A 12,216-nucleotide genomic window follows, 5' to 3' on the forward strand; every position below is an offset into this window, starting at 1 on the left:
ATCAGTGGGAGATTTGCATGAATAAGGACTACAGGATCAGGTGTAGGTTTGGAAGTCTGTAATGGTGCAGTCCTGGCCTCCTTGAAGTCAGCGACCAGGATTTTACCTGAGGGTTCTAAAGCATTTCTAGCAACCCCAAAGTTTACTCTGTTCTTCATGCTTCTACTTTGGGTAATCAATCATATAAATGGTAAAATATGGAGTGTGGCCTGAAAACCTGTGAAAGCATTTGAAGAGCTATGACTCTTCAGCATATATGACTGAAGGAAGCAGCTGGATGGTAGAAAGACAAATGGTGAGGGAGATTAAAAAATTTTTCTTCCTAATTGCTTAATTCAGAAAAGTACTTAAACACAGCACTCAATAGCTTAAGTTGAAGTCAGTGGGACTTAAGCATGTGCTTAAAGGTAAGCACATGCCAAAGTGCTGTGCTAAATCAAGGCTTAAGTCATCTAGAAGTACTTTATTGCTTATTTGTGCCTATTGGCAGCATAGCATAATTCAAGCAATGCCTCATTTATAACACAGGAATGAGAAAAACAGAAGAATTTCTTCTAATTTAGGAGAGAGTGGGAAGAAGGGTTAGAGCATCTTAAAACTGTGGATGCTATGTATACCAGTATATTCATTTGGAAGTTTGTCAAGGTTTCTACCCCACTCTGAACTCTAGGGTACAGATGGGGGGACCTGCATGAAAGACCCCCTAAGCTTATTCTTACCAGCGTAGGTTAAAAACTTCCTCAAGGTACAAACTTTGCCTTGTCCTTGAACCCTATGCTGCCACCACCAAGCGTGTTAAATAAAGAACAGGGAAAGAGCCCACTTGGAGACATCTTCCCCCCCGCAAAATATCCCCCCAAGCCCTACACCCCCTTTCCTGGGGAAGGCTTGATAAAAATCGTCACCAATTTGCATAGGTGAACACAGACCCAAACCCTTGGGTCTTAAGAACAATGAAAAAGTAATCAGGTTCTTAGAAGAAGAATTTTAATTAAAGAAAAAGTAAAAGAATCACCTCTGTAAAATCAGGATGGTAAATACCTTCCAGAGTAATCAGATTCAAAACATAGAGAATCCCTCTAAGCAAAACCTTAAATTACAAAAAGACACAAAAGCAGGAATATACATTCCATTCAGCACAACCTATTTTACCAGCCATTAAACAAAAAGAAATCTAATGCATTTCTAGGTAGATTGCTTACTAACTTTTTACAGGAGTTCTGAAGAGCATTCCTGATCTGTTCCCGGCAAAAGCATCACACAGACAGACAGACAGACCCTTTGTTCTCCCCTCTCCAGCTTTGAAAGTATCTTGTCTCCTCATTGGTCATTTTGGTCAGGTGCCAGCAAGGTTATTTTAGCTTCTTAACCCTTTATAGGTGAAGGGGTTTTGCCTCTGGCCAAGAGGGATTTTATAGTTCTGTATACAGAAAGGTGGTTACCCTTCCCTTTATATTTATGACAAAGTTAAATTGGAAAATGCCATCATTTTTAATAGTTAAATAGAAAAGCTTTGGGGAATAAACCCAGTTGTGGGAACAATGGTCTCTTGCCATACACAGATAAATGTTGCTGAAATTTTCTCTAATCCAGAGGGATTGGTTATTCTGTTTTAACATGGATGTTTGCCTCAGTTTATCCTTGATTAGGATTTTGCTTTTCTTTGAACAAATTCTTGAAAAGAGATAGAAAAGTGATACTGAAGAAACTGAACATATTAGATAAGAAAACACTTGTGGCAGTCTAAGAAAAGAAACTTTTTATACTTTTCCATATGAGATAAATGATAGTTCCAGGTTTGACAGCCATTCAAACAGAAAAAAAGTTTAGGAACATACTCAAACAATAAAAAAGAGGAAATAAATTTTAGAATTTATCAATAAAACAAACATTTGACTGTACATCTTCTACATAAAGGCAGCAGATCAGGTTGTTCTGGAGGGGAGAGTTTTTTATATAGGACTGAAAGCAATGGAAACTGAACTCCTCCATTCACTGAAAATGTAAGATCTTGGGGTGGCTTATTTATTCCTGTTTCATTGTTCATGTACTAAAAAAGAATTAGATGAGACTCAAATGGGAATTCTCAGTGTTCTGATGCTTTCCTGTCTCCCTTTCACTCTAGGTCGCTTTGTTTCCCTCTTTTTAAAAAATGCCTTTTATTGACATTGAAAAAAACATTTTTCTCAAATGCTTCTCAAGATTTTCTTAGCTATATCTTCCTAGCAGGGTAGTTACAGGCACACTCTGTAAGGGTTCCATTTCTATTAGTATCACAGAGATAAATTTTACAGACTTAGTAATCACAATCTCATTTCTCTCTTACAGGGGGGTTTGTTTCTCAAGCAATTTTCTTGTAATCTCATCTTTTCATTTTGCTGTTTTTCATTATTGCTCCTAAATGTTCTGATTGGACAGACACCAATGAGAAATCCAACCCCCCCCCCCCCTTTCTCATGATCTCTTACAGTAGGGTGTGCTTTTTATTTATTTATTTATTTTGGAGGGGGGTTATGTACAAAGTGAGGTTTTTATTATATTGGTATCATTATAGTGGTTTTTTGCTATGATTATTTTACAATACTCTACTGTCATTGCATATGGGGACTAGAGGACAGGGTCACTTTAAAACTTGGTATTACACTATTTAAATTCCTAAAAAAGATTTTTTTCACCATTACTTGATATATTTTCCTTTTTCTCTGTGATATATAGAAAAGATAAGAATGAGAAATGTTACTTGGGCTTTAGTTTAGACTGGAAGGACTGTTTACATGGCAATTTGTCTTACAGCAATCCTTGCTTAGATTTCCTGTTATTCTAAGTAGTGATGGGAAAGCTAGAAAAAAAATTGGAAAAAAAATCATAGTTATAAATGATATAAATCCATTTTAAAGCTGGCAACAATTTCTCTTTTAAAATAAGGGCATTACTAATAGCTCTTTTTTTTTCTTAAAGAGCCACTGTTCCGGTCCCATAAGATACCTTTTCCTCTCTGCATCCAGCTATTTATGAAGGAAATGGATGAGTGAGGAGAAAAATAAGTGGTCACCATAGCTGAGCATGGAAAACAGCCAGGGATCTGAAAGAGAATGGGCTGGGTGTTTAAGGGCATGTGCCTAATTTGTGCCTGTAAAACACCAAGACTGCATGCAGAAGTTGGGTGCCTATGTTCTGTACATATGCAGTAGTTAGTTTGCACACTCAAAGTATTTCATGTTCAAAATAAGTAGGTGCAAGTGTGCTTGCCCAATTACTTGTGACTATCTTTGACAATCTGATCCACTGTGCCTAGCTTGTACTGTGTGACCTATGTCTATACTATTCATCTGTTTTTCTGATTTTTAAAGTTTAACTAAGCTTATGATCTAGTTTAATCTTAGAGTTTCAAATTCATTTTAGTTTGTGTGATTTTTCTTTTGGCCATTTTCCTTCTTGCCATTCCACTAGAAGAGATCACCCAGTAATAGGCAAAATGGCCCATCTTGAAGAGGATATTTGGGAATTGTTAAACCTATTTAAACAACTATGAATGTAAAATTGGAAGGTGGACATTACCCAATTTATCCATTAGTATTTGGGGACTAGACCAAAGCAGAGAAAACACTGGATTCAAACAGGTTTCTGATCTATTGGGTTTGGCGAAGGCCAATGCAATACTCAAATGCTAATTTGAAGCTTAAAACTTGAAATCAGGATATAAGAATGAGCAGCTGAGCACATGAAAGACTAAATGAAAGGAGTCACTTGGCATTGCTGTGGCTGAGTTGGGTTTAAATAAGGCTGGGAGGAATTGATAGTACCGCATTTATTTTCAGTTGAATTCTCTTCAATGCTTTTTCTTAGTTTTTTTTTAAGGCAGATTTTATTGGCATAATACAAAGGTTAATCTGTATTCTCTATGGAGACACTTAAATTGGACTAACTGATGATGGGCAATTCAGACAGCAGAAGCCTGAACTCTGATCTCAGGGAAGTTGGAGTAAGGAGTTGAAAACCCCTGGAGTACCTGGACAACAAAAAGAGAAGTTGTAACCTCTAGCTACAAACTGTGGTGAAAAGGGGCTGACACAGCCAGTGTGGGTATGGGGTGAGCCACATGACCTGAAGGCTGTTAAACATTCTGACAGGATCTAAACCCTATTCTTTGGGGCAAATCAATGGAATAAGGATTGTACTAATGCTGGTAGAGTCAATGGAATCCTGAGAAAACCAAACAATTCTTCTTATTGTAAGCCCCTTTTACCAGAGGGGCCTCTGAACTTTATTGGGAGTGTTCCCGTTGGGAAGATTCTGTGTGCTGCAATCTAGCCTTATAGACTACAACTCCTATGATGCCTTGGGGAAAGAGTGAGAGACTTCCTCTTCCAGGGAGTGCAGGTGGTGTCCTCCATTTATTTTTGGGGAGAGGAGTGAGATTGCTAGTGTGGAGCTCTGTCCATACCAGGAGCTACTGCTAGGAAGCCAGAAGCTACTGTGGAGAGCCTTCTGGGGCTTTGATCGAGCAGAACGCTTCAGACGTGGTTGGTGGCTTTCCTGGAGCCAGGGCAAAGACTATTGCTGTGCCTAGATCTGAATGAGATGGGCCTGCAGTGAAGGTACTGTGAGTAACCCCCACCCTTATTTGGGAAAGTACTTGCAAGGGAAGGGGCACAGCAGAGAGACTGAATCTGAGGAGAGGCAGAGTGATCTTCCCACCAAACCAGGACCCAGAGCTGCTGACGTTTGGTGGGGCCGGCTCCAATCATCAGAGGGGTTGTGCAGCTTGTTGCCTTGGCTGGACTGATAGAGAGAACCAACAGAGTGCTGTCTCCAGCTGCAGATCTTCAAGCTCACCCATGCAAGGGTTTATGACTCTGAAATCCAGAGGAGTATACACTCTGGGGCGGAGTAAATGGTGCCAGTGTAAATGGCAGTTAAGTTTTATTTATTACTGTTTATTATATTTGTTAGTTGATTTTATTCAACTGCCCCTGTGGATTTAAATTAGTAGGGACATTTAATCCTAGTTGGTTGTACCCTGTTTCTTTAAGTTAAGTAAAGGTGTGCTAACTCTAATTTAAGTATATTGGATGTATATTATTTATAATTGGTATTTTTGAGTGAGACCCATGCCACAGATTATTATTTATTATTATTGTAAGGGGTTTATTCCTGGAGGTTCCCAAGGCATGCCAATAAGTGTGTACAGGGGCCAGCCAGGTGGAGGCACTGACAATTTTAAATTCCTTTAGGAGGAAAAGGACTGCAGTAGAGGAGTGGATAAAGGATTCCCAGCTATCCAACATCACCACTGGGATACTCAGGATCTCTTTTAATGTCAACATCAGGCGTCCAGGTACACAGACCTGCTCCCGTGTAACCCGGGAGCTCCCGTGTAACCCGGGAAGGAGGGTTACATTATAAAAGAACTCTGAGGTTACTACCCAAAATATGCATCAGTCATTTAATGCCAAGTTCTAAAAACTCAGGGGGCTGATGTTGGAACCAAATTTCTTGCCAATTTTTATGTCACTAAATGAACGTAATATTAACTGATGAATTTAAAATGACAAATGAAAACAAAACAACCCCTCAACCAAAACACAACTTTTCAATCTTTTTCAGGGACATCTCCTGCATGATATTCTAGAAGGAAAATTAAATCTTACATGCTTAACAGTTTATCATTTGAATCTTATTTGTTGTCTTAGTTTGTTATAATCTTTGAAAAATGAATATGAGATAGCATGTTCAATAACATTCTGACCCCATCTGCTTCCTCCCTGTGCATGCGCATAGAGACATATACACTGTATGGAATACTTCAGACTCCACTGATGATGTTTTCGTCCAGGCTCATGACTGTTCAATGCATATACAGAGAGTTGGTCAAAAGTGTTAAGAAATAAAGCTCACTGTGTTCTTCATTTTTAAAAACAAAATGTCTGCATTCATTTGAATGACAGGGGAGAGATTAGTCTTGTGTCTTCTCAGGAAAGAGATTAATTTTCTAATATCTTTTTAGGGAGATATTCTCAGAAAGTAATATTAAAATTCCACTTAGCTTCAGTGCTCACAACAGACAGCAAGCAACCCACCAGATAAATCTCACAATGTGCATCCAAAACAAATTCTTCACATTGGGTAGAATCATAGAATATCAGGGTTGGAAGGGACCCCAGAAGGTCATCTAGTCCAACCCCCTGCTCAAAGCAGGACCAATTCCCAGTTAAATCATCCCAGCCAGGGCTTTGACAAGCCTGACCTTAAAAACCTCTAAGGAAGGAGATTCTACCACCTCCCTAGGTAACGCATTCCAGTGTTTCACCACCCTCTTAGTGAAAAAGTTTTTCCTAATATCCAATCTAAACCTCCCCCACTGCAACTTGAGACCATTACTCCTCGTTCTGTCATCTGCTACCATTGAGAACAGTCTAGAGCCATCCTCTTTGGAACCCCCTTTCAGGTAGTTGAAAGCAGCTATCAAATCCCCCCTCATTCTTCTCTTCTGCAGGCTAAACAATCCCAGCTCCCTCAGCCTCTCCTCATAACTCATGTGTTCCATTCCCCTAATCATTTTTGTTGCCCTTCGCTGGACTCTCTCCAATTTATCCACATCCTTCTTGAAGTGTGGGGCCCACACTTGAAGTGTGGGGTAGGTCTTCACTGAAGAGTTAATCTGGGTTCTTATGCAGATTTTGGCATTAGGCTCACCCATCCACTGCCCCTCCCACCGTCCACACAGGAAAACCTCCAACTAAGGCTTGGAGGTACTTTCAGCTCATATTGGCTAACTCCTTGTGGGTAAAACTCAGGTTCTGCTTTAACCTGAGGTGAAACCCATCCACTTTGCAGCAAGGATGCAGGCAAACTCCCTTCAGTGCAGATAGTCCTCTGATGCCCTTCTCACATTTCCCCTGGAAAGACAGACAACACAATTGTCTGGGAAAAAATCCTAGTACATCTCCGGACAAAGCACCATGTGACATGTCTCTGGACACATACGGGCGAACACCAAACCAGTGAGGACACAGTAGTGGGTGTAGGGCTTTGCTATGGGGTTACTCACACGTGGTCTAGGTTAACATGAGTGCTCAGACTTGGGTGCCAATTCAGGTTAACTGTGCAGTGTAGATCACATGTAACATATATGTCTCTGATACAGCCAAAAACTGAAGCTCGATATCTTGAATCCTAGACCAGTGCCTGAACGACAAGCTCATTCGTGCTCTCCTCCCCATCAAGAAGGATGTATACCCTCTTTAAAACCAATATGTAGAATGGTTGCACTGGTTTGCTCGAGAAGTATTAGGCATAGCTTTAAAATGCAAACTTTTGTTATGAACAGTGAAAAATTAACACCAGAAAAATCTTTCCAACAGCAGAAGCATTATTTTCCTGTTCTTCCTGTGAGGTGCCTTATGAAAAATAAATTGGGAAAACAATGGATAAGAAAATTAGTTTGACAGAAAAACCAGAAAAAAAGAGGAGCTGTAGGCAATATGCCACATTAGTTTTAAAAAAACAACAAAAAAAAATACCAGGCACATTGCTCTCTAATTACAGACTTCTGAATCTGGAGGAATCTGCAGCTATGGCAGTGTAGGAGAATTGAAGAGGTGCTAACTGAATGTTTGGTACAAGAATCACCCTGCCAGCTCAGAATAGTTCAGTCTATTGTCCAAATGAGCTACAAGACCCACTTTGCTTCTTATTTGAAAAGGATCATTGTGCATTCCCAGCTAGCACATGCTGCTGACTTCAACATATAACTAACCACGCCCCCATTCAGTAGACCACACCCTCTAAAGAGGGACATGCTGTGCCAAATGGTACAGTAACCAGGCTCACACATACCAAAACTCTTTTTAATGCTAAGTGCAGTAGAGATCATCTTTCGCCCATCTATATACTCAATTAACCCAACACAGCAGAAGACAGGGGTTTTCCAGGCATTTCCCTTCCCAGCTGCCACCCCTCTTTGGTTTTAAACCACTAAGCAAAGGAATTTTGCTATTGCATTCTGTTGGATGAGGTCAGGCCCCAAATTTTAAGGCGTTGTTTCGTATCTTGAAAGAAAATCTGTGTATTTGCTGTACTAAAGCAAGATTCTCCTCTCTGTAATGGATTTCTTTTCAAAGCTAGAAAACTGGAAGAGAGAGGGGTCAGGAAAAGACCCATCTCTTGTTCTGTTAATATTTTTTAAGTGCTCATATATAGCACTTACATTTTCTGCTACAGAAATAAATTCTCTGCCCTATCACCAGGATAGAAGAAAAAACGTTTCTGGGTTAACACCACATGTGGAAACCCAGGGCCTGACCTAGAGAGGTGCTTAGCATCCTCAGCTTCTACTGAGACCAATGCTTGGAGCAAGCATCTGATTCTGCAAGAAACTCACTTGCCCTCAACACACCATCACATCACTGACCGTTAGAACTGTAAGAATTTTCATCCTCAGATTTACTGTTTACTATTCCATTTGTATCTTTCTTTGGATATTACTCAATTTGGCCAATAAAAATATACTGGTCACCTGATTTTTGGTTTTCATATGCTAGAACAATGTTGCTGCATCTGAATTCACAACACTGCAAGGGAACTGCATATGAAATTTCAAACAAATAAAAGTTTCCTTGGGTCAAATCCTGAGCCGCATCCTCTTTGCAACCACTGAGAGCCCTGATCATAGCAGAAGCATGTGGATCTAAAACTCTTAAATCAGGTGTGCCCCCCCCACCAAAAAAAACCACCACAACATGGCAATGAGTACAACTTCACAAGAGCTCTCTGCACCCCATGTCTACACAGGGACATTTTGGGGGCATGGCTGATAGATCCATGATTGCACAGATCGACCAGCCATTCCCCACTCTGAGGCTAAGCATCAGCAAATATGTTGCATGGCAAAAGAGTTGTAGTATTCTTTGAAGTAACAGATACAACTGTATTTTAAAATGTGATTGAAAAGAGTTTGCTGGTGCAGGGCTTAAGACTTGTATGTTTCTGTTGTCTTAATGCTAGATTTTGACATATAAATCTTTGTGAAATATGTCTGATCTACAAGAAAAGCAAATGCAATTTGAGCTTAGGCTGCAGCCATCCTTCAGAGAAGAATGTTTTAAGCTTATTTTTTCTAGCTGTGTGACACTATTGACCTTTAAGAAGGGACAGAAAGATTAATGTTGTAATTGGAGCTTGGTCTTTGGAAAATTTACAGTATTGTGCACTGAAAAGTCATGGTGAGTAACTCAGAGTTCTAAGTATGCTGCATTTATTAATGCTGCTGTTTTAGCTCTGTAAGGCTAATAGAGGTAGTATAATGAACCATAAATGGCTAAATTAAAGAGTGCAGTTTTAGTATATATTGCCTTTCATATTATGTCTAATTGTGCATAAGTGGCTAATAGTCATAAATCTTTGGTCCAAAATCTCATTATGAATATGAATTTGTTCCAGGACAAAATGCTACATGCAAGGCCTGTAACCTGTTGGCTTTTCAAAATGCTACATCCTACAATGCTTTATACAGGGTACAGTGTGTCTGTCAGGGTACAGTGTGTCACAGCGTCAAGCCCAAGTGAGACCCAGACCTGCTCCTGTTAAAAATATATACATTCTGCTCAAAGCTGTACAGTAACCCTATTGTAAGGTATAATGGTTTTCACCAGTCCTCTAGAGCCCAGGTGGTGATAGATACGCCAGGTGTTTTGTCCATTTGGTAGTACCAATAATATTAATTCTAAGACAGGATTCTGGCTGTGTGGTGGTAATTATTTTTCTCAATTTTCTTTTTTCTTGGTGTTCTTTATTATGTTACATTAACTATTGGTGCAACTTTCCTCCTTCATAGCACTAGATTTCACCACTGAGCCATCTAGCAACCGTCATTTGCCATCTCAGCATAATCATAGCTTATTCAATGGGCAGCAACTACTTCAGAAGAATGGATTTAATTCAAAATCCATGCTGTTTTTCTCTTACATTGTACTCATTACCTCCCACCAACCTCAGCCCCAAATATTGTGTTTTCTTTCTTTTTCATTTGCTTAAAAATTAGGGCTTGACCCTGGAAGCCTTACTTACATGCAGGTCAAATTAATCCCTTTGCGCAGAGCCAGCAGAAGGGCTGTGTACCACTTACGTTCCACTAAAGCCTAATTTTGAGTAGACTTCAATGGTGACATTAATCTTTGTCGCTACTTAAAAATCCTTATTGCCACACAGCTAGATCAATAAAATTCAAATTCATCTCTGAAGGATGGCTGTAGCCAAAACCCAAATTGCATTTTTTTGAAGAGGCTTTTTCCTTAGGCTAGAAATATTTCACAGAGATTCATTATGTCTAAGCTTAGCATTAAGAAAACTGAAACATACATGCCTCGAGGCCAGCACTAGTTACATCAGTAAGGAAGTCATGGTTAGGTCCTTGATTAGGACAAATCCAAGGTTCCCCACCACCCCTGAACTTCCAGTGTCGTCTTTCCCATTTTGAGCCATATTTTCTGAGGTAGAATCAAATTGAAGTTGAAGAAACACCCTTCTGATAAAGCCTTTCCCCAACAATGATACCTATATAACAGAAAAACCTGAATCTGTCAACACACACAGTCCTGTGACCAAAGGGAGCAGGGAGAGAACTTATTTGTTCTGGACTCTTGTACTTATCATTTTGTCCACTGTTCAAGGGCTGATCCAAATCCCAGTGAACTTATTTGAAAGATTCCAATTTACTTCAGTTGGCTTTGGATCATGCCCTTCAACACCAACATGCTAGATGCCCTATGGACATCTAAAATAACAGATTAGATAGAATCCAAATGGGATCTAGTATTTAGCAAATTCATTTATGTACAGAGGGTTTAGCACTGGCTTGGGATAAATATTTCTAGGAAGCCTTTGTTAAAATATTGGCAAGACCGCCCTGCTTTCTGTGTTTCTATGGCTTGTATACGTCCCCCCTTTGTTTTATATACCACAACAGTTGGAGTATTATAACACAAGCTGAAGTGCATTTTATCTGAGCTGAACCTTTATTGCTTTGTGAGTTAGCGTTTGGTGCAAGGATGGCTGTTTTCTTCCATTAATGAATATATGTTACAAAGAATGACCCTTGAAGTCCATAGCGTATAATCACTCCAGGATAGCAACACTTCTAAGGTAATGAGTGACACTCTGCTTTGGCTATGAACCTGACATGTCCTGTTTTAATGTTCAAGAAGAAATCTTTATAGAAAAAAAAAACTTTTGTGTGTGTATTTTTTTAAAATGAAGGAACAACAAATATATATGGAATATGGTCATGGACCGAATCTCTACAAGGAGAACACACTCAGTGTGCATTGCAACAAGTTTCTAAAACTAGTAATGAAACTACTTAGGGTAGGGATCATGTCCTGCCTGTTTTGAGAAGCATCTAGTTCATTCCAGGGAGTTATGGAATAAATAAATAAATACATACATATAAAATAATTCATTTTTATACACACATCTGTCAAATATGATGTGTCATGAATCGTTACGTGCTTTGCTTGACTGGTGCTAAATCACATAGCCGCAGTGGGAGCTCCCTTGCATACAGGGTCAACATGTCCCTTTAAAAAGGTACATGTTTTCCTATCCATGGCCACCCAGCTTTGTTAGCCAGTGTAGATAAATGAGGCCCTGCCTGCACCAATGCCCTATCTGATCCCCATTTTCTTTGGGATGGCTTGTGCTGCTAGCCTTGAGCACTGAAGTCTGTGACTGTGTTTGGTTCTGGTATGGGAATACAAGGGGGGCTGGCATATTTCAGTTCTTAATTTTGGATGCTGAATATCTCATTTTCCTCAGTAGGAATAAGAAAATACAAGAAAGATTGATCTTTGTGGTATTACCTCGGACTTGCAAATTTCGATCCTAGCCTACAAGCCTGGTCTTGTGAATTTCCTGTTATTCAGTTAATGAATTTCAAATTTTGAGTGAAGCTGCAGTAAAGCATCTGAACTTTTGGAGTGCTTTTCTGACCCTTTCAAGATAGTCCAGAACTAACACTGCAGTGCACACAACCATTGCTTTACCTAAAAGTTCATTTTTCCAATTCTTAAGTTGTTGCATCATAAACAAACATACGTAAGCAGATGGAAAAATGCTAGAAAAAGTCTCTGGAATCATTGGCTAATAACACAAACCCTCTCCTGTCTTATTTTATTTTTCAGGCTCCTTCCACCACACGAGATTTGATGGACTTGTTTC

The sequence above is a fragment of the Lepidochelys kempii genome, chromosome 3 (assembly GCF_965140265.1).
Source record: "Lepidochelys kempii isolate rLepKem1 chromosome 3, rLepKem1.hap2, whole genome shotgun sequence".
In the NCBI taxonomy this organism is placed as follows: Eukaryota; Metazoa; Chordata; order Testudines; family Cheloniidae; genus Lepidochelys; species Lepidochelys kempii.